The sequence below is a fragment of the Motacilla alba genome, chromosome 6 (assembly GCF_015832195.1).
Source record: "Motacilla alba alba isolate MOTALB_02 chromosome 6, Motacilla_alba_V1.0_pri, whole genome shotgun sequence".
In the NCBI taxonomy this organism is placed as follows: domain Eukaryota; kingdom Metazoa; phylum Chordata; class Aves; order Passeriformes; family Motacillidae; genus Motacilla; species Motacilla alba.
The window spans coordinates 4,150,253-4,173,495 of NC_052021.1; the positions used below are offsets into that span (position 1 = coordinate 4,150,253).

Genomic DNA, 23,243 nt, shown 5'->3' on the forward strand with positions numbered 1-23,243 from the left:
CCTCCCTGCCCTCCTGGCTGCTCCATACTTTGCCAGCTCATCTGAGGGTGTGAGAAGAGCCAGTGTTGAAAGTCTTGCCAAAGCCAAGACAGACAGCATCCTCTGCACTCCCTTCATCCACCGAGATTGTTTCATCCTAAGAGGAGGTCAGGCTGGTGCAGCAGGATTTTTTCCCTTTGTATGTCCATGCTGACTACTCCTGATCGCCCTCTTGTCCTTCAGGTAACTGGAGATGGTTTCCAAAGTTCACCAAGTGTGGCCTCACAGTGACAGCAGCCAGCTCCCTCAGCACTTGTGGATCTATCCCATCAGGTCCCATGGGATGAGTATGTCCAGCCTACTGGCCCCATACCTCATCCTCTTCCACTAAGGATAAGTCTGGTTTTCCTCTTTGGCCTCAGGGGCCTGCAGTTCCTGAAGGTTGGCCTCACTGGCACCCTTCACATCCCTTGCCAGATTCGATTCCAGATGTGTTTTGGCACTCTTAGCCCCATCCCTGCCCCATCAGTGTTCCCAGATTCCTCCTGGATCACCTGACCATGCAGATTCCTCCTAGATCACCTGTCCCTGCAGGATCAGTGTTCCCAGATTCCTCCTGGATCACCTGCAGGATCAGTGTTCCCAGATTCCTCCTGGATCACCTGCAGGATCAGTGTTGCTGAGATTCCTCCTGGATCACCTGACCTTGCAGATTCCTCCTGGATCACCTGCAGGATCAGTGTTCCCAGATTCCTCCTGGATCACCTGCAGGATCAGTGTTCCCAGATTCCTCCTGCATCACCTGCAGGATCAGTGTTCCCAGATTCCTCCTGCATCACCTGCCCCTGCCCTGCTCTTTGCTCTGCGCTTGGTTCTGATCAGGAGCTCTGTGCTCCTCCATGGGGGCCTCCTGCCTGCTCAGCTGGGTCAGCTGCTTGTTGGGATGGTCTGTCCTTCAGCCTGGAGGAGGTGATCAACCAGCTCTTTTGGGTCCCTTCTTTTTATCAACCTGCTCTTTTGGGCCCCTTTCCTCTCCAAGCCCCCGGGATTCTCCAGGCACACCCCTGAAGATGATGCCAAAGCCTGTTCTCCTCAAGTCCAGGGCTGTGGTGCAGCTTTGTCCCTCAGCCCTTTCTCTGAGGGCTCTGAACTCCATGGTCAGTGCAGCCAGAGGTGCCCAGACCTTCAATCCCTGACCGGTTCTTGCCTCTGTGTAAGGATGAGATCCACTCCCAGGGGCAGGGGAGAGAGATGGATGAGATCCACTATCCCGGGGTGTTCCGAGCCCCATCCAGCCTGGCCGTGGGCACTTCCAGGGACCCAGGGGCAGGGGAGAGAGATGAGATGGATGAGATCCACTATCCCGGGGTGTTCCGAGCCCCATCCAGCCTGGCCGTGGGCACTTCCAGGGACCCAGGGGCAGGGGAGAGAGATGAGGTGGATGAGATCCACTATCCCGGGATGTTCTGAGCCCCATCCAGCCTGGCCGTGGGCACTTCCAGAGACCCAGGGGCAGGGGAGAGAGATGAGGTGGATGAGATCCACTATCCCGGGATGTTCTGAGCCCCATCCAGCCTGGCCATGGGCACTTCCAGAGACCCAGGGGCAGCCCCAGCTTCTCTGGGCAATGGCTCCTGGAGCCCTGCGGGCTCTCCTGCGTGCCCACCTCTGTGGGTGGGTGCAGGTGGCATTGCTGGCGTTTATTTGGACGAGCAGCCGTGTGTGTGAGCTCCGGGCTGGCAGCAGAAATAGCACAGCTCCTGGCAAAACCCGGCATATGTGAGAACCTCCTTCTCTGGCTGGATGCATGCGATATTTCTCTTGGCTCGTTCAGCCCGGCTGTGGTGTCCGAGTCGAGGCTGTGTGTGTAGCTTTAGGAAAAGAGAGGCTTTATTTCTGTCTGATATTCTCCCCTACTTGCGTGTTTCCAGTCTCTCCAGAAGGGCTGTGCTTCTCCCTCCTTCTCCTCTGCCTATTTATATCCGCGGTGACGTTGCAGGAGTGTTTGCTTTGGAAGAAATCTCTCCCGTCTGTCTGAGGCAAACTGAAAGCAAAGCTGCAGGAGGAGGCATTCAAAGCTGCAGGAGAAAGCATTCCTTTCTTCTCCTGCTGGGGAGAAAGAAGGGAGGCCCTGAGAGTCAGAGGAAATGATCACCTGGGAAGGACAGGAAGCCTGGCAAGGTAAAACGCCTTTTTCTGTTTGACTAATGCGGTGACATCCACCCCCAAAACCCGTGAACTTCTCATTCCGGGGGGCGGAGGCGTGAAACTCTGGGGTGGTTTTGAGAGAGGAGCTGTGAAATGAGTTGCTGAAAGCCTCCAGGCTCAGGACAATGGCTCTTTAATAATCCAGACTTGTCTCATCGGCTGCTTGCTTGCACAGCTCAGAGATTGCTGTCCCTCCTCATCGGGTGATGCACGGGGGCTTTTCCTTCTCCCCCCTGCTCCCCAAATATTGTGATTGCACTGTGAAGTGATTTCCTTATAGTAAAACTGAATTTTGCCTCATCTGTAGCTTTCTAAGCCCTTCAGAGCCCTGGCTCTGAAACTTCCCGAGCCTTTCTATTATTATTGTGCTCAGTCTGAATCTAAAACATGGAATTTGGGTGATAGTTTTATAAACTGAATAGTCTGTATTGTGTTTGTAGGGTAGTTTGCAAAATAAGAGCATTAATTTTTGGTTAAGGCCAGGTTTTTGCAGCAAATCTGAAGCTGCATTTGCTACTTTTTGCTGCTCGTCGGCTGTAGAAGACACAGAAAGTAACACTTGAAGGTTTTGAAGTGCTCAGTAGGAAGCTGAGCATGTTTGAGCCCTGTTTTTTTTTTGCAGAAGTGCCAATCCCTCCGCAAGTACAACAGTCCAGCATAAATAAACAGCTAAGAAAGCGAGTTTGCCTCTCTAGAAAGTTGAAGTATTTACCTTCACTGTTTTACTCCTTATTAGATATTTTTAACTCCTAACCAAACTGCATTTTTGTGACCTGTAATTGCAGGGGTAAAAACCTCTGACAGTGATTTTTAGGAAACACAACAGACAGTGGGAGTTCTGTGGAGATGTTCTGGATTGGAGCTCTTTGGTGTGGATGGAGGAGAAATGGAGCTATTCTTGCTCTAGGAAATCGTGGGTGCAGCACAATAGTACCCAAGTGAGGTCAGCCTTTGGGAGTAATTACAGGTCCTTAAAAAATACCAGAGGTTTCTTTGACTGAGAGCATGGCAGGGATGGTGGTGTCCCCAGTTTGGGATACACACCTACCCCATGAAACTCCTGTGGAATCAGCTCTGTGATAACCTTGGATAATCCACTGGGAATAGCCAGGAGGCAGCAGAGTATTACAGAACCATGGAATGGTTTGGGTTGGAAGGGACCTTAAAGTTCATCCAGTGTCAAACCCCTGCCATGGGCAGGGACACCTTCCACTGTCCCAGGCTGCTCCAACCTGGTCTTGGGCACTTCCAGTGATCCAGGGGCAGCCACAGCTGCTCTGGGCACCCTGTGCCAGGCGTGCCCACCCTCCCAGGGATTCCTTCCCAATATCCCATCCATCCCTGCCCTCTGGCAGTGGAAGCCATTCCCTGTGTCCTGTCCCTCCATGCCTTGTCCCCAGTCCCTTTCCAGCTCTCCTGGAGCCCCTTTAGGCCCTGGCAGGGCTCTGAGCTCTCCCTGGAGCCTTCTCCTCTCCAGGTGAGCACCCCCAGCTCTGCCAGCCTGGCTCCAGAGCAGAGGGGCTCCAGCCCTTGGAGCATTTCCATGGCTTCCTCTGGACTCACTCCAGCAGCTCCAGGTCCTTCTGCTGTCAGTATCAAGCAGAGTGAACTCCCTGTTGTGTGCTCCTGGAGAGGAGTTTTTGGTGTTCTGGGGTTTGAAAACGGGAACATAATCTTTGTGTTGTGGCTGGTGTCAAGAACAGAAATGCAAGTGCCAGCACAGTAAATGCCAGCCAAAATAGGCATGATGAGTGCCAGGGGAAAGGTATTTGGCCATGGCTTGATTTAGCTGCTCTGTGTATGCTGCAGCATAATATGCTTGTATCACCCTGATTTTCTAAGACTTTGCTAAGCCTTCTGATGTTTGCATTCTTGTAACAAACTTTCTCACACACAATTCTGTAAATAACTTATGTTTTACGTTCTTTCATGGAGGAGGAGAGAATTGATGGACTCTTGGTCTGTCCAGTGTCATTGGAGAGGTGGCACTGTCACCCTCCAATCCACTGTCACTTTTGGAAAACTATAAATGTTGGAGTCAGAAAATAAAGGTCTCTCTTTTTTGTTCACCTGGAGAGCAGCAGTGTCCGTGTCGTCATTTCATGTCGTATTGCGACGTGCTTGTGTTGGGAACATGAGTTTGGTTTAATTAGTGTGTGAATATGGGGATTTTTGAAGGCGTTTTAAATGAGTTAGAGATGGGACTTTGGAGTTGTTTTTGATGATGTGGGTTTATTTTTTTAATCTTTTTTATAGGTAGGAAGGGTGAGTTTGGTTCATATCGTTACAGTATGGTTTAGAAGGTCACAAGACTTTTAGTTACAAGACTTTTTAAGGAGTTGTTTACTAATAAAACACTGCTAATAAGGATATTTATGTTTTTGACTTAATTTTTAAATAGTTTGTCTTATGGATTTATGTTATAGTGTAAGTTTTTGTCTTATGGATTTATGTTATAGTGTAAGTTTTTAAGTTAATTATGTTATAACACACAAACTTACAGTACTGTATTTTATTCTCTTTATTTACTTTTCTAGCTACTTTATTTTTTATATTTTAAATTCTAAAACTCTAAAATTTTTAAAATTTAGTTTAACCTTTTTCTACTTTTAACTATAAATCTGCGTTTTCACTTCTAATGCTTAAGTTCAAAAGCCTTTCCCAAGATTTCAAACAAAATCCTATATTTAATTCTAAACTTTAACTTACAATCCCAAAGTTCTAAAAGTCCCTTACATTCCCAATTCCAACGCGTGATGAAGCCCAGACACAGCAGGTTGCCCAGAGCAGCTGTGGCTGCCCCTGGATCCCTGGAAGTGTCCAAGGTCGGGTTGGAGCAGTCTGGGATGGTAGAAAGTGTCCCTGCCATGGCAGGGGTGGAATGAGATGAGCTTTAAGGTCCCTTCCAATCCAAACCACTCCATTATTTTATGCCTTTTATGTTGAGACTTGGCTTTGGTGGGAGCGGGATGAAGTTCCTTCAGGTCCCTGTTCAAGTTCCTGTTTGGAATTGTAGTGAGAGACACATAATTCAGGTGCTTGTAGAAAAATGTCCCTGTGAGAAATATGAGTCGGGGTTTCATTGGATGCTGATTTTTTTAGGACATATATCCCAGAAAGCAGAATTTTAATGGTCCTGGTAGAAGGACCAGGCTGTCATTTTTCATGCTTACACAGAGCTTATGCTTGAACATCTTTTAAGAATAAATTGGACTGGAGGTCAAGGTTATAAAAATAAGGTCTAGCAGGCCTAATTTTTATTGCATTTTGATCATCGATGGAGATATAAAAGTACAGTTAGATTTTATCTGAGTGACACCAAAAGCAGCCTTTGCTTGTGGTGGCATTGCTGCCTATTCCCTTTTTTGTAGGATGAGATAAGGGTACATATAAACACACTTCCCCTGGAAACCTTTTAAGCCTTTGAGATTAATGGCTCTGGCTTCCTGAGCATAATCTGTTCTTTCCAGCTCTTAATTAAGGTCATCCTGAGAACCCAGGTGAACTTGTGGCCGGGGAAGTCACAAGGAGGAGGATGAGAGCTGGAATGATGGAATTGCCCAGCTCAGCCGTGTGTAGAGCCCTGACACAGGATCCTGGGAATACAACACCCTGCAGCCCTCACAGACAGCTCCTTATCGCTCCTGGTGACTTGTTCCCTTTGCCCTTGGGGCAGAGGAAGTGTGTATTTGAGTATTAATCCACATCGTGCTTATTAATGACAAAGGCATTGGATAGGTGGACACGTCAGGGCCGTTTAACCTTTGGATATTGATCTCCAGCTCGTAGGGAGAGGGGAGCTGGAGGCCGGGATGAATTGGAAACGGGTGTTTTATCTTCCCTCTCTTGGAGTGGAGTGTCCCAGTTCTGGGTCTGCTGCCTGGCTGGGAGGGAGATGCTCCTGGCAGGAGCAGCAGGTGGAGGTCAGGTGTTTGGGATAACAAGCAAACATCTTGCTGAAGAGCCCCGAGGAGTGGATTTCTCTCTGCTTCATGCTCGGTGTGGCTGTGGCATGCAAGCAAACGCTCAGGATGTGGAGACAGGGTTGATTTATCTTTGACAGGAAAAAGCCCCCTCCACACCCACGAGCCCTGCTGTTGAACTTTAGCACCGAACATCATCCTGTATTAATTTTTGCTTTGTTTTTGGGGTTGTGGCTGGGTTTATTTTTGGTTGCTTGGGGTTTGTTGTTTTGAAATGTTCATTTTGCTTGATGGTGGCTAAGGCCTTAAAGAAACCAGAGCATCTGATAGTTCCAAACTGCTGCTATACAAACCAGCAGCCTTGACCCAAGGTGTGGGGCAAACTGCAAACTCTAGAGATGGAAAAATCAGCGGGACACCAATCTGTGTCCCATTACACTATTTGGTGAGGAAACTCTCTGTAACAGAGGCCTCTCTGTTGAAATTTTGGGTTTGGAAGAGACAGAAGCAAATTAGAATTTTGAGGCAGTGGCTTTTTTACCCAGAGGTTTTTAACACACCTGGGTGATGAGACTTCTGGGAGGGCAGAATAAGTGAATCAGGGAATAGGAGTGGCACTTCCCAAGCTGGAAGTGCTGGATGTGGGATGCAGTCATGTGGGAATGGTACCCTGCCCTGTGAAAAACATCCTTATTGTTGAGTGGGGGGTTTGAAAAGGGCGTCTCCTTTCTATTTTTCCTCTTTTATGGAAAGCTTCACTCTTCCAGGCTCAAAAGGGACCTCAGGGGTATTAAGCTCTTGCTTTGACCTGGATTTGTGATTGCACATGCCCTGGATGGAATTGGCATTCCAGAGTGTTTTCCCTGGAGAGGTGCTGGGTGTTGAGCTCTGCAGAGCCACCCCTGGGAAGGTCCATGTTTTTCTCCAAGGATCTAAAGGTCAACCACGGCTTTGAAGCAAAAAGAAAAGAAGGCTGGGCGCCTGGGAAGAGCACATGATGAGCAGAGGGAGGATTTTATCCATTTAGATTAGATGAGAACTCCAGGAGCTACTTGGACCACGAGTGGCATGGAGTGAAGACACTTCACTGTGAGTCCCGTGTCCTGGTGGACCGCAGGGGTTTGGGATCCCACTGCTGCTCCTGCCATCCCTTTTAGAGTGACAGTGCCTGAACAAGGAAGGTGTCTGATCCCTCAGAGCTGTCCCAGTGTGGCTGGGGGTTTGCAGGGAACAGGAGTGGACTGGGAGTGCCCAGGATCAGCTCAGCCAGGCAGAGCATCCCGGATTGCAAAACCGCTGCCAGGGCAAAGGACAACCACGTGTCCAAACACAGCAGCACGAGGTGTTTCTTCACTCCCTGCTGAACCAGGGGCAGGAGGAGCTTCCAGCCGATTTTCCAGACGATTCTGGTTTGCTGCCAGGGTTTAAAATACACCTTCGCTCTTGCATACGTGCTGGAGCACATGATGCCGAAATTGGAGGAATTCTGCTCAGGGAACTCAGTTCAACTTCCAGGCAAGGCTGAGCTTTTTATAGGGAGAGAGGGAGAAGAGTGGTTTCCTGCGGACGTTGCTCTGTGAGTCACACATTACATGACACAGCATTCCTCCCGGGGAACTTCATTGCGGGAACTGATGAGCACATCAGCGCTCTGGAATCTCCCTTTGTGTTAGCAAACACCTAAGCACTTCACCTGGTGCTTCTGGAAGTTGTTCTGATAATACTTCAGAGATTTTAAACTCAGCTGTTTCGTATTTTTTTAACATTAACGTCAGTATTTTTAGTTTCAAAAGCAGCTGTCCATTAACAGCCTTCCGTGTAAGGAGTTGTAATGGCTTTTAATGCTGTAACACAGATGAAATAATAATTATTATTTAATTACATGTTTAATAATAAAGTTTCACATCACTTCTCTAATTGTTTTAATGCAAACACTTTTAAGGTCAGAGTAGCTTTATAATTCTCCTGTAGCACATTTTTTCTGATGTGTCAGTGACCAGGACAAGTTGTTTGAATGGACAGACAAGAAAAAAAAAAAACCCTTTGAAGGTTTTTTGGGATACATGGGGTGGATGTATAGATTTACATTGCTGGTGTGAAACCCTATGAACACATCACACAGTCACAGTGCTGGGCTGGCTCTGCTCAGGGACCTCCAGGGCTGTGTCCAGCTCTGGGTCCCCAGTCCAGGAAGGACATGGAGGGGCTGGAGCGTGGCCAGGGAAGGGAACGGAGCTGGGGAAGGGGCTGGAGCCCCAGGAGGGGCTGAGGGAGCTGGGAAAGGGGCTCAGCCTGGAGAAAAGGAGGCTCAGGGGGGACCTTGTGGCTCTGCACAACTCCCTGCCAGGAGGGGACAGCCAGGGGGGGTCGGGCTGTGCTGCCAGGGAACAGGGACAGGACAAGGGGAAAGGGCCTCAAGCTGGGCCAGGGCAGGCTCAGCTTGGCCAGCAGCAGGAATTTCTGCATGGAAAGGGTGCTCAGGCCTTGGCAGGGGCTGCCCAGGGAGCTTTGCAGTGCCCATGCCTGGAGGTGTCCCAGGAAGGGCTGGAGGTGGCCCTCAGTGCTCTGGGCTGGGGACAAGGTGGGCACTGGGCACAGCTGGGACTCCAGGGGCTGGCAGGGATTTTCCAGCCTAAAAGATTCTGGGATTCTGAGCAGTTTTTTCTTACTTGCCCAAGACTTTCGTTGCCACCCTCAGTGCATTTCATCTGCTAATACTCAATTATTTTCTGCTGGGTAGGGAAAAAGGGGGCTCAACATAATCTGACTGGTTTTGATGTTTAGGCAGATTGAAGCTGGCAAGGCAAGGAAGGTCTTTCCCCAGGCCTTTGGAAGGACATTCCAAATGCATGTGGTGCCTGAATGGTCAAGACACATCAGCACTGGAGCACTGGGGTAGCAGCCCTTTCTCCTCAGTGCCAGCAGTCAACCTCAAATCTGGTTTTTGCCACATTGCTCATGTTCTGGTGGGAAAGAAACAACATCTCTGTGGCCATCTCTGTTCTTCAGGCGTTTTTTGGGCGATTGTCACTCTCCTGTTGAAGCAGGATGGGGGAAGGTAGAGGTGAAACAGCAGCAGCCACTGAACTGAGGGCAGTAGTCCCAGATATTCAGTCCTATAGAAAGAAAATTACGTCATCAGCTCGGGCTGATGGGCTCTCTTTCAGCCCTTAGGCTAAATATGTCCTGGCTGGACTGTGTAGGAGAAAAAAAAAACCTCCTTTGCACATCCAGTGGAAGAGTTCATTGTGTTTCTTTTTATTTGTTTAGGGCTTTCCAGGGTGTTATGTTGTATCTGCCTGGACACATGCAGTATTTAAATGCACCACGGTTGAAAAGGTGTTCTCAAAGCTCACTTTTAATTACCTGTAATACTCGTCCTACTGTCTTCTCCTCTCCCTTCTGGCCCCACCTGACTCGTGGGAACACAGGGCTGCCTTTGTTATGTGCCTTGAGGTCACTGAACTCACACAGGCCTGGATCATGGGGGGAAAAAAATATCACCAAGATAAGATCTGCTGGAGGAACACAAGAGCATTTCTGTCAAATATGAATGCATTTATTGTCTGGAGGGAGTTACTGAACTGGCCTCTGGCCTCACCAGGTGACTTCTGCTGTCCTGAGAGGTGTGTGAGGGCCCAAAGTAGACACGAGTGTTGTCAGCATAGCAAGGAGTCCTTGGCCTGTGGCATCTGCTAATTAAACTGTAGATTCCTCATATATATTCTCAGTGGGAGGCATTTACAGGATTGCTACCGACTGAATTACATCTAAGGAATCTTTCGGCGATGAGCAATTACTGTTTTTACTCTAGAATCCCTCCTGGAAAGGGGGGGCCAGGTTGGGCAGATGACATCTGTTGAGTGTTACAGAGCCCAGTTACTAAAAGACTGCTGAGGAAAAAAAACAAAACCAGAGCTCACTGGTGCCTCATTCCATGTCTCCTCAGATTTTAAATAAAATGGACTCAGTTGACTTGACCATGGACCGTTTTTAGGTATCTAAACTTTGTAGAGGAGCTGATGGTGAGCACATTGTTCCACTGGATACTTGGCTGTCTCCATGTGTTAGGAAAAAGCACTGCTGGGCCATGCTCGGGGGTGTGGATCTATTAAAAAAACTCCAAAGCAGCTACTCCTTTAAAATACTTGTTTTCTGTGTAATAGGATGAGTGTGGAAGGATTTCTGCGTGCAGCTTCTGAAAATTCTTTTTCCACCCTGTGCTTCTTCGATGTGGCTCTGCAGATTCCTCGGTATTCCTGGCAACAGGCTCCCTCTCTCGGGATGGAGCTCAGAAAACTTGACGCTGCTGTTTGTTACTGCCGGTGCCTATTTTTCAGTTTCCACATTATTTCATCCGTGGAGTGGAAGCAGGCTGCTTCCTACGCCTCTGACTTCACTCCTGGACAGTGTCTCTGTTGGATCCAGCAGCCAGCAGGCTCGGGAGAGCCCGTGCTCTGCTGGAAAACGCTGCCAGCGCTGCTCATCCCATCAGTCCTCCCAACATGACTCAGCCTGCTTTGTGTTGTGGTTTTGTACGGAATTACAGCAACTCCCCGCTGTCCCGAAGCGCCGGCCAGCGGGTATCCTCTGCTCCCTCTCACCTGGGATGCTTTCCCCAGCCTTTCCCACTGGATCTGCAGGCAGGAGATCCTGTGTGCTTCCAGTCCTTGCTGTGGCCTTTGGGATAGAGGCTGGATGCCAGCCCTCGGGGGGTGGTGATGCTGCCTGGCCAGGGACTGCTGCTAATGGCAGCAGTGGGATGGAGCCAAAAAATTCATGGAAAGCTTGGGGAATTGGTTGTTTTGCTTCGTGTTAGTGTGGTGGAACACGACTTTTCTTTTTGGTGGAGGTTGTTTTTGGTTTTGTTTTTTTTTTTTAATTTGTAGGGTAGGACTTAACATCTGGTACTCATCTATACTGGAAAAAGGAACCCTTCCTCCCTGCAGTGACTTTTTCAGCTTTGAAAAGTGACACTTACTGAAAGCGTTCCGCGCGTCCAGTAGGAATCACCAGGCTGAACTCGGGCGATGTACCCATTTGCCCGTGTTTCAGGTGCTGTTTGCCGGTAGAGCAGCGCTGCCGGGAGCTGTTGCACCACCCGCGGCCGGGCTGGCACTCCCGGCCTCCTCCTCCTCCTCCTCCTCGTCGTCGCGCTGTTCCTCCTGCGGCGGGCGCTCCGTCCCCTCCTCTCCGGGTGCTGACGCACTGGCGCGCCCGCGGAAGGAGCGGCGGGAGCGCTGCCGCTCCATCCCCTCTGGATCGCCGCTCACCTCTCCCCATTTCCCTCCGCAGGCGCTTCCCGCGGGGCTAGCGAGCAGCTGGGAGAGGAGCGCTGAGGAAGCCCAGGCCGGGGGAAGTTGAGAGGCAACTTTGAAGGCGAAGGAAGTCGGGGCTGGCGAAGGAGGCGCGGGCGCGCTCCGCGCTCCGGGAGTGGCCGCGCCGCCGCCGCGTCCCCGTGCTGCTGCCGCCGGCAGCGGCCGCGGCTGGAGGAGGAAAAGCCGCGTTTTCTGCTGCTCCGTGCCGCCTCATTTCCAGCAGTGAGTAGCTTTCCTCTCCGGATGGTCCCGTTTGAGTGTAAAGGGGTGTCTGGCTCTGCTGGGCGGCCGGGGGCTGCGTTTGGGAGGCACAGAGGGGCTTGGATACAGTCAGGTCTACGGCACAGCTCTGGGGAGTTGTCTTTTTGCTTGGGTGACTTTTTTGAAAGTGGCGCTTAAGCTTGTGGTTACTTTGTTGTTCGCTGCTTGGTTTTAATCTTAGTTTGTAGTTAGCTTGGGGTCTTTTTTACTAGAAACCAGCCAGGCTGCCACATGTGGGACAGCAGTGACCTGCCGGTGGCTTGTCCCCAGGTTGCGTCAGGGTTGTGTTTCCATCGGGCAGCTTCACCTCCTGCCGGGGCGCGGAATCTCCCCCTCCTTTCTGGGTTTGTAGGTTTGTTCGCAGCACACCTGTGGGAGATAACCAGAGTTGATTACACAGCGTGGCAACGGCGTTGCCTGCACAAACTAAAAGCCAGGCACGATCTGCTGTCCCCTTTGGCACCTCGGGCAGCTCTCCCCAAGCCTGACCTCCCCCTTGACTGCTGCTAGGTATCCCCAAGGCAGTTGTTGCGGCGTTTGTGCGAAGGAGCAGGAGCACGGAGATGTTTCAGCCTTTCTGTGCTGCCGTGCTGTGGCTGTGGCTGCTCCGTGTGTGTCACGGTGTCACCACTGCCACACAGCTGTGGCTGTACAGCAGGGTGGCCCCGGGTGTGAACAGCCCGTGAGTCACTGGGAGAACACAGAAACCCTCTCAGAGGGCACTGGGGGAACAGAGCTTCATCCGTGAGCTGCTCCCTGGATCCGCTGCCGAGTCTTTCCAGGGGCTGTGATCCTATTTGTGTGTTTTGGGCACGGCCGCCTTTTCTGCTCATCCTAAACCTCTTTGGAACTCAATGCTTTAATCTGGAAGCTTTATAATAGATTTAGAGCAATGAGTCAAGGGTTTGGTTTTTTTTTTTTTTTTACTTGGCTTTTGGGGAAGAAACTAAACCAAACTGCCTGCAGTGGCTCATCTGTGTGTATTTTTGATACATATATTTGTGTATATGAACACAACAAGTGTACACTCAGAGAAGAGCTACTCCAGGCGTTGGTTTTTAGGCTGTGTGTGCATAGATGGGCATGTGTATCTGTATAAAAAAATGTGTTTTATGGCAGGATGGTGTGAGCAAACTGAGAGGAGCATTAATTTCTTCCTGCTCTGTCAAGTAATACCCTGCCTTCTTCATTTGCCGGTTGATTTGGTTATGCAGACAAAGGCAGGAAAACAGACCATAACAAAACCGCTCTTATCTAATCTGCTTAACAGCACTGTCAGGTAAATCATTAACCCACAGGCCTGGTGCCTGTAAAAGATGCTAAAGAGGTTTCCTGCCCCTGAAACTCCCCTTTTCCAGGAGGTAAGAAATGAAATTACTTGCAGATCTTGGTTTCACACGTGGGTGTTTGCTGCTGCCGTGGTTTCTGTGCCTGTTAACAAAGTGCTGTAGTCCAGTGGATTAATGATGGGAGAGGACTTGCTCACCCTGCAGTCTTTTTCCTAAGAGAGCAGCTCCAGCTAAGGCAGAGGGGAAACACAGCATTTACTTACTTGTAAACACTGTCATTCATTAATCAAATGTAATTTCACGTGGGTTTATGGCTGATGGAGTGTTTTGCTCAGCAGCTTCGTTTCCTGGCATCCTGTGATTCAAATCCCTTTGAGCTGGGAAGATTTGCTGTGGGTCTTGCTGTGCTTAATTCCACACCAGATTTCTGTTTTGGTTGACTTTTGTTTCTGTAGGCATGTAAGCGATGGGTTTCTCTGAAGCATTTATTACTTAGAGTCTGTAGAGTCCTGTCTGCAGTCGCTTTACATTTTGATCGATCGATCGTGTTGGCAGCGAGTCTGTTTTGTGTGAGTAACTTCAAGCATGGAAAATCTGTAGCACATGGACAACAGCAGAAGTAGCTCCATTTGTGATGTTTGCAGACGTTGCCTGAACAAAAGAAAAAGGGTTCAAGGAGGGCTTAAGCTGTTCTAGCTGCCCGTGTCCAAGAGCATGACTCAAAACTTCCAGCTAAACTCCTGTAAGCTCCCTGAGTCGGTGTTGGAGTTGTGCCTTCCCCCCCCTAAGCTGGGTCTGTTTTCAAGTGCCAAACTCTCAGTCTTCTGCCAAAGGTCTGCTTGGTCCTACCAGGGCATTTTCAGGCATCTCCAGGGAGAAGATGAGTCCAGTTGGAGGGCACAACTCAGAAAGCTGGATCTCACTTCCAGTGCTAGCCCATGCCCCAAGTGCTGTGTGCCCAAGTTTGGCACGGCTCAGCGCCCTGCACAGCCTGTGCTCTGCGTGCCCGGCTTTCCGGCTGCCTGGGAAAGCTCCAAACTGCTCCTGCTGCTCAGGAAAGTGCCCTTTTTGCTTGGTTAACTTTACAGCCTGGCTGCACATTAGCTTTTTAAAGCTGAGCTTTTTAAAGCTGCTCTCCCATGTGAGGAGAGAATTCAGGGGTTGCTGTGTGTCTGACACCTGACACCAAGTGCCTGGGGGAGGAGATACCCAGACCTGGAGGAGAAGGTGACTCCAGACCTTTCCCCAGGAGGTGTGAGCATATGGAAGGAGGTCTCTGTGCTGGGGACACCCCAGCAAGTGTTCCCAAGTGCTGTGTCAGGTGGTGATGCTGCCTTACAGAGGGCAGGGTGCTCCCTCCTCTCTGTCCTGGGACAGCCCAGTACAGGAGCAGATCCAGGCTCTGGATCCTTGCTGGAGCCTTTCTCCTTTGAGTTTTTTTAAGAGGTGCTGGTTGGGATCTCAGCCAGTTCAGGTGAGCCATGATCCTCTGGGTAACCAGGTTGCCACACTCTGTGTGCATTCAGAGCTGTTGTGGCCACAAAATACAAGGAGAAGGAGCACACTTTGGGAATGTCCCTTGTGCACTCTCCTCTGGCCTGAGGATGGTTTTTTGCCAGGAAAATTGCCCTGATGGAGCACTCTGTTGTCTCCAGCTGCTTTCTGCAGCTGTCTGCATGGCAGAGGAGGTGGGGGAAATGACTCTGGTTAAAAATAGAAAGGCGGATTAGGAAATGTGAGGTATGGTTTCAGCATCCAGCAGGGCTGCTCTCACAACTCGCTGCTGCCACCGAAAGGGGAAGGACTTGCTCGTGCTCCTTGCCTGCAGAAAACCAGCAAAAGAGCAGGCTTTCCTGCAGAAAACCAGCAAAAGAGCAGGCTTTCCACCATGGAATCACCCAGGCACAGGAGAGGAGGAGAGGGCTGCCTCTGAGAAAAGCTTGTTGAGCTCTGCTGGCACAGGTGACACAGTCCCAGGTGTGCAGGCACTGGAATTCAGGTGGAGGCTCCTGTTGGAAAGGTTGGGTTAAAGCTCATCTGGGTTAGTCCGCCCAAGTTAAGGACAAAGATTTTAGGAGATTTCCTCTGCTCTTTGATTTGTTCTTATTCTGCTGTTTTATGAGGAGAGTTCTACTTCGGGGGAAAAAAAAGCAAAACCAAAAAATACTGAGGGTGTGATTTCACTGAATGTGAATGTGTAATATGACACTCTCAGAAGAGACTTTATTTTGCAATAAGTGTGTGAAGTGTCAGGAGAAAGAGTCAACAGACAAGCCAAGTAGAAATAACTTGTGCTTTGGAAACCATGGACTTTTAAAGTTGCTTTAAGGAAGTGTTCACTGTGTTTTGTCACCAGCCTTCAGTGTTTATCACTGTTCCTTGTGGTTATCACTGGTCCTTTTGATATATTTTCTGTTGCCTTTCCTAAAACAACTGAATTTCTAAAATTCAATTAGGGAAACTTTTTTTTTTTTTTTTTGTGAAAAAAAAGTTTGTTTCATGCTGCTTTTTTTTTATTTGATTTTGAGGGTTTGAGTTTATTTCTATTTGCTTTATTTAATTTTTTAAAAACTCTTTATCAGCCTTTAGAACAGTTTGAGTTCTCCTTGGTTCAGCTGCTATTGTTGTAGCACTCTCAGCCACACACTGATCAACAGTGACCCAACCTGTACAGAGTTGAGAAAGAAATATCCAGGGGCATTTCAGATACCCTAGATAGATCCTAAAACCCAGGATGCGTCCTGTCCCAAGCATTCCCTGCAAAGGATGTGGTGAAGGGACTGCAGCAGTTATTTATCATAGCTAAAGAATGTTTATCTAATACTTAGTTCAGAAAACCTGTCACGTTACCTGGGCAAATACTCTGGAGACAAACAGCATTTATTCATTTCGAGAAGCTGTGAATACAAGGTGGAATTCAGTATCAGTTTACCTTTACCTGGAATTGTTTTACCTTTTAAAAGTAAATTTAAGAATTGTAGTTACACTTCAACCTCTGAAAGAGAATCTGGAAGACAAGCAGGTATTTTTACTCAGTTGAGTTTCATAACACTCCAGCATGATTTCTCACTAATTACTGGGCTGCTTTTCATAACCAGGAGTAAAAATTCATTGGTCTCGGTGATAGATATAACACTGTTTTCTTGTAAATTTAAAAGATCACTTCAGCAGTCAAGCAGGTTTTTCACCACTAAGAATATGGATGCTGTAGTATTTGATTTATTTTTTAAAACACGGAGGTTGAAGACATTTGACTTCAATTTATTTGTATTGGAGAAGCTGATGCTTTGGGATTGTTGGGTATTAACATCAAGGATGAGAAGGATTTAGTTGAAAGACCACCAGCAAGTGAGTTTTGGTGTAACTTTGATTTCAGTTTCTTCCTCTTCCCACCTTTCGGGTTTTTTTTCCTATTATTTCTAACTCCTTTGCTGTTTTGAAGTTTTCCCTTTTCATCTCAGCCACCTGCTTTGCTCTGGGGACATTGGTTTGTCTGTTCTAAACCAGTCACACCCCACCTAAATCCTGGCATTGTTCAGCTCCCTCAGGGTGTTTGGATGTTGCACTGAGGTTAAAGCAACAAAGAACAACCTCACCGACAGCACAGGCTGGGGAGCAGCTGCTGGAGCAGCTCTGTGGGGAGGGACCTGGGGGACACCGAGCTGTCCCTGGCCAGCAGAGTGTCCCGGGGGACACCGAGCTGTCCCTGGGCCGGCAGAGTGTCCCGGGGGACACCGAGCTGTCCCTGGCCAGCAGAGTGTCCCAGGGGACACCGAGCTGTCCCTGGCCAGCAGAGTGTCCCGGGGCCAAGGAGGCCAAGGGGAGCCTGGGGCAGCAGCAGAGCACTGGCAGCAGGGCAGGGAGGGATGGTGGCCCTGTGGGCAGCCCTGGAGGCTCCTCTGGAGTGCTGTGGCCAGCTCTGGATGCTGAGGCCAGCAGGGCCAGGAGCTGCTGGAGCTGAGCAAGGGCCTGGAGCATCTGGGTGCCCAGGAAAGGCTGAGGGAGCTGGGGCTGCTCAGGCTGCAGAGGAGCCCCAGCTGAGAGGGGCCCTCAGGCCTGGGTGTCCCTGGGTGCAGGGAGGGGCAGAGCAGGGCCCAGGCTCTGCTCCGGGGCCCAGCAATGGCACCAGAGCCACGGGCAGGGCCTGAGCCCAGCAATTGCCCTGCCCAGGAGGCACAACTTCTTCCCTGGGCACTGCCCAGCCCTGAGCAGATTGCCCACAGAGCCTGGGGGCTCTCCTCCCTGGGGCTGTGGCAGAGCTGGGGGCACACAATGCTGTGCCCTGGGCTCTGGGATGGCCCTGCTGCAGCAGGGAGCTGCCACCAGCTGCCCACTGAGCTCCTGCAGCCTCACACACCCTGGCATCCTGTGATCTGACCTGGGCAAACTTTGAGAAACTTTATTTTTTGTTAATACAGTTGCAGAGAGAGAAAGGACAGATGTTTCAGGTGGTGCGGGGATCTCTAGTTCTGGTGGAGTTATGAAAAGTGATATTGCAAAAGCCAAATGAGAAATGAAAGCAGCTTTCTGCTCTGTTGGCCTTCATGGGTCTCCTTGCAGCTTCTGGGAACAGAAGTGGTGCAACTGTTTGCTGGGAACAGGATTTTAGAGGAGGGAAGAAGTGCTTCTGGGGAGCTGAGAGTGAAGCCTCATAGCCCAGAACAGTTTGCCTCTGGTTTAATTTCTGAGCTACTAAATCTACATCAACACCTCTCTCTCAAACCACATGTATTTTAAATAATAACAATATAACTGTTTAGCACAGGGACTATTTGCAAACATTTTTCTCTCTGTGTGGTGGCCTGGCTTTTATCAGATGTGAAGGGAAAGGTGGGAAAAGAATTGATCTGGTAATTCTGGGTTACTTAAGCTAAGAGCACCAGGTTACTGATTTGGATTTATCTGGGAGAAAAGTGACCCAGGCTCGGACTTTTGTTAATGTTTAATGTTGTGTAACATTCTGCCCAGGCATAATTGAGCCATCAGTGCAGGAGTGATCCTGTTGGAGGGGTTTATTGTGAGTGATTACAGAGCCTGCTGTGGCTTTCATTTCATTGCCGCCTGAGCTCATTGATGAACAGGGTCATCATTTATTTACAGTTCTTGGGATCCTTTCACACTGATTCCCCTTCTTTTGGGCAGGGAGGAGGATGAGGAGACACCACAAAGTTGTCTAAAATACTCTGCCCCCTCTTTCTGGTGGTGGTTTGGCATTTCTCTGGTTCTAGCAGCCTCTCCGTTTTCTCCTGATCCTGGTGATTTTTCATCTGGATTGTGCCACTGGGCTGGAGAGGGTCTGACCTGGGGTTGGGAGGAGCCTCAAAGGATGGAGAAGAGGAGAGAAGGAAGAACAGACTCTACCAAGATGGAAAGGAAAATAAGGAAGAAAAAAGCCAGAGAGCACAAACACTCCTGCTGGTTCTTGTCTAGGTCTCAGTTTGAGATTAATGCCCCATAATTTTTCTTAGTGATTTCCCTGATTTTGTGAGATTCCTGCATAATGGAGTTTGCCTCCATGCTCTGCCATGCAGAGCTTTGAAGCAGGGAGGGAGTCCTGCCTAAAAAGTACCTTTGAAAACAGGTGAGCAGAGCTGGAAAAAGAAGCTGCGGCTGCCCCTGGATCCCTGGAAGTGTCCCAGGCCAGGCTGGAGCAGCCTGGGATAGTGGGCAGTCCCTGCCCATGGCAGGGGGTGGAACTGCATGGGCTTTCGGATCCCTCCCAACCCAAACTGTTCTGGGATTCTGTGAAGTGAATTTATACTCAGAAATAACTTTGGGCATGAAGATTACTTTCAGTTCTGTTGACCCTCTGAATAATCAGAGGAGAAGGCATCCACAGGCTGAGTGTTAGGGCAGATTTGGCGATTTCTGGATCTTCAGTGGGGACCTGTTGAGCTTTGTACTCCTGTAAGGTAGGGAAGAGCAGTGTGAAGTCCCTCAAAGACCCTGAGCACCACTGGCTTGGAGCTTTGCATGTCCTGTCCTAGAGAATTCACTGACACAGCTGAGCACAGTCTTCATCCTGAGCTCATCCATCTGCCTGCAAGATCACCTCAAGTCCACTTTGTAAATACAGAGTAGTAAAAAGGTAGTCCAAAAATACTTGGGGTCACATTTTCACAGTGGAAAGTGGTTTTCAGCTACCTACGGGGTTGTCCTGACTGAACTTGGAGGTTGTTGTCTGCCACCAGCTGTCTGAAAGCTGCTGTGCCTTTTCAATCAAATTGTACAAACACAAAAAAAGACGAGATGTTGTGCGTTGTAAGCAGCAGTGTTATTTGTCAGTCAACTGCCTGAAATAAAGCATCTCAAGAAAAAGGAGATGGCAGTGACTTGGGGCAAGTTTTCCATAAAGGAGCTATTACTCCTCCCTGGAGAAATTTGCCAGAGCAACACTTGTAACTGCTAACTCTTGAAATTGTAAAGATGTTGTGTTTGTGTGGCAAAGCTCTGGAAAACAGATACAGCAGCGAGTTTCAGCAGTGCAGTTCATAATTGCTGTCGTGACCCCAGGCAGGGAAATCAGATAGAAAGGACCATTTTGGTCATTCTGGCTGAATTCCTAATGAGACTCCCCGTGGGTGAGCAGGCCCTGGCACAGGGTGCCCAGAGCAGCTGTGGCTGCCCCTGGATCCCTGGCAGTGCCCAAGGCCAGGCTGGACAGGGCTTGGAGCAGCCTGGGACAGTGGAAGGTGTCCCTGCCCACGGCAGGATGGGTTTTATCAGCTCCAGACCATTCTGGGATTCTGTGCTGTGCCATCCCATTCCAAGTGCTGTGTTTGGTGGAGGCCCACACCAAAATCATCTGATGTTTGTCTTGAGGCTTGACTCTGCCTTTCACCCATCTGGCCTGACTAAATAATACATGAACTAAAGTGGTTTCTGCTATTTTTAGGCAGTGCAGATCACAAAGGCGAGCACAGATGCAACATTTCTTCATATCAAACTCCCTTGCCTGCTGACTGACCCCAAATTCTGTGCCCTCCCTTAGGGGACACAAGTCCCCTTGTCCTCAATGATTTATGCAGCATCTACAATAACAGGGCCTGTTGCTTTTGGACGTGGGTGCATTCATATTTTATGTCTCTGCCTGCCCTTCATGTTTTATTTAATGGAGAGTGTAAGGAAATTGGTTACTTGGCAAAAAGTGGCTTTTAGTGGGCTAAGGAGCTCCAGGTTTCCTGAATTTTGGGCTGGCGCTGTGTCTGCTCTGGTCCCCAGGGACTGTTCCACTGCTTCTCAAGAGCTTTCTGAATATTGATCCTTCCTCCTTGCTCCTCCAGAAAGGAAGGAGAGCCTGCAGCCTTGCTGCTGGCAACCTGCCTCCTGCAGATCGTGTTTGGGGAGGGCAAGAAATCCCAAAACCAGCCAGGAATGTGGTCTCCTTGTGCTGTCCAGGAGCTGCTGGCTTTTCTGGGCTGAGCTCAACTGTGTCCCCATTAAATCTGAATTTACATGGTGCAATTTATGTGGCATGTCTTACATTTCACACTGATCCAGACCAGCAGAAGTTTGTCTCCGGATCATATAAATTCCAGACCCCGCATTGTTTCACTGCTGATGTGAAATCAAACCTAGAATTAGAGCCTTGTTGTCAGTGCTGTTGTGGTGCCACACAGGGTGAGCTGCATATTTCAGCAGGATCTCTGCCACTGTACTTCCATCCCCTCACCCACATGAAATATTTGTGGATTTAGGTTATTTTCAGACCCAGTGAAAAGCTTTTGCAATGCCCAAGGACAGATAATAATATATTTACTTTTTAAAGATAATCTCATGTGTATTTATATCCTGTGCTATATCTAGTAGCCCCACCCTTACCTCTAAAAACCACACAGACAAAACAAAAAGACCTGAACAACCCCCAAACTCTAACTTCTGTGGCTGTTTAACATCTTTTGGTGTGAACACTCATAGTATTTGATCTTGTTTCCAGAATACCACTTGTATTTTTCCCACCAGTAGTCATTACAACAGCTCTTGTGTGGCTTGCAGGAAGATTTTTTTTTTTCATTTTTAATAACCTCTTATTGAAATGTCGTATTTTATCAGGTTTGGAAGGTCTTGGAGGTTTATCTAAAAGTTGCATGTCAGAGCACAGCTCGAAGACAGTCCTGTAGAGCAAGTCTGGCTGTGGGCTGGCTGGGTAAAGCAGCAGCTGTGGCAGGGTGGCCCTTATTTGTTTTGTACTCCTAAGATATTCTGGAGGCCCATATGCATTTCCCAGGCCTGGAGGGAATTCTGGGGAGTCACAGAGCCTGTCATGAGGTGCCTCCATAGGATTTCCCTGCTCCCAAGGACTTCTTGTCAGGTCACACAGTCCCAGCATGGTTCTGCTTGGAAAGATCCTCTCATCCCAAGCCCTACCGTGGGCAATGATGCCTCTCACTATCCCAGCCTGCTGCACCCTGGGCCTCCCCACCCTCACAGGAAACAATCCCTTCCCAGCATCCAGTCTAAACTCCCAGATGAAGTCCTGCAGTACCAGAACATCTTACCTCACCCCTCCTGCTCAGAGGAGCCCCTGCACATCAGAAACAGCAGCAGAATTGTCATTCCCCCTTCCTGTTGGCTTGCTCACACGCAGCAGGGATAGTGGATCCTGCTGGACATCCCCAGGGAATGTGTCTCATATGGGAAGGGCTTATTCCCAGCAAGCTCTTGTGTGCCTGTGCTGCAGGGAGAGGGAAAGGAGCATCACACTCTCCTGCCTCTGCTGATTTTTCTAGCCCAACGATGCAATAAGAGCCTTCCTCTCCTTCTTGCACATACGTGTCTGGAAGAGACTTACTTGATTTTTGGTGCAGCTTTGAGCAGGGATTGCTGGAAAGAGGAGGACTCTGTTCAAAAATTCACACTGCTGCTTCATTATCTAGTTGGCCACCGTCCTTTTATCTTCAGCCTCAGCAGCTTTTTCCAATACTCTTGCAATCTCCCATCCTTCCCCAGCAGTCACAGAGCCCTGGCTCCGTGGCCGTGGATCTCCTGATCCATCTGGGAGGGGAGATAGGTCAGAGTGGGGCTATTTTTAGGCAGCACCTCCTGGGCATCCCTGCCTTGCTTTTCCTTAATACCTCGCTAATCTGAGCTTCACCCACAGCTTGCACACCTGCACGTGACTGCAGATTGAAATCTTTCCTCCTCTCCCTCCCTCTCATCTGTTCCCACTTAACAACAACAAATAATTAAAGATCCTTAAGCCAGATGCCTCTGGAGCTGCTTGGTCGTGCGATACTTTGCCTCAGAAGGGATGGAGGTTGAGTTGTTTGGGTTCCTCTTTCTGGAAGAAGAGCAGAGCCACTGGGTTCCTGCAGTTCTGGCTGCTGTAAGATGCAGGGCTGGCCCTTGTTGCATTTAACTGTTTGCATGACAGCAGCTCTGAAAGCCAGGCTTGGTTTTGCCGTGATCCTCCCGAAGTGACGGGCATTCCTTCATTAATTGAGGAGTTAATTCCTGTGTCTGCTTCCCAGGATGGAATGCTGGCTTTTATTAATTGTTTTTCCAAGGGTGGATGTGGCTTTTGAGTGCCTGAACCAACTGAGATTATCTAAGCAATGGTCTGTGTTCTCTGTGTTTGCTGGGAGCAGCGTGTGGAGAGCTGCACTAATGCACAGCCTCGAGAGAGTGTGAGAAACACAGCTCGCTATTTAAAATCTTTATAAAAGTTTATTAAGGGATAAAAGAGAGAAATCCAAGTGCTGGGCTGCTTGGCTATTTGCACACAGTTAATTTAAACCATGTTCTCTGTATACTGTTACAGTATAGGGGGTACATGTGTATTCATAAGAGTTTAAACATATTCAGACATTCTTTTGAGTTTTAACCTTTGACTTGTCTTTATGCCATCTTGTAGATGAAACCAATATATTTTATCTTTTCTTCTGGTTCCATCTTGTCGTATTTTCATTCCCTGATAATGAGGGTCAATAAATTCTTCTCTTTTTTTTGGGTGCTCTGGTTTCTGTTTCTGTTATCTTGTCTTTCAGATAAGATAGTCCCTGAATATGGGAAATCACCTAATTATTTTACATCATTTTCTGAGTTAGTTACATGAAAAAATAACTTCAATATTATGCTACAGTCTAAGATAGTATATATGACACTACTACTTATAAAAGCTATACAGTGCATACATAAACTGACAGACTATACTATATCAAAAGCAGTAATTACAAATTGTACTATATCAGCATTTTGTGATCAATAATTACTTGCAGAACAAAAGTTACTACATAAATGCAAAAGCCAGTAACTATTTGTTATTT

The 23,243-nt window shown here is 48.8% G+C and overlaps 1 protein-coding gene across 8 annotated transcripts in view; it reads left to right on the top strand.

Annotated features, from left to right (window-relative positions):
- The window catches only part of SGMS1 (sphingomyelin synthase 1), a 93,008-nt gene that overhangs the window by 46,367 nt on the left and 23,398 nt on the right, over window positions 1–23,243 (top strand). For 3 of the 8 annotated variants that reach the window (XM_038140219.1, XM_038140220.1, XM_038140223.1), the window contains one exon: window positions 11,406–11,650. The exons of 2 other annotated variants lie outside the window; for them this stretch is intronic. The gene's annotated coding sequence lies outside the window, so the exon portion shown is untranslated. Of the gene's footprint in view, window positions 1–1,311; window positions 2,161–11,234; window positions 11,651–23,243 lie in introns of those variants that run through there. 3 more of the 8 variants (XM_038140221.1, XM_038140227.1, XM_038140222.1) reach the window with 3 other exon arrangements.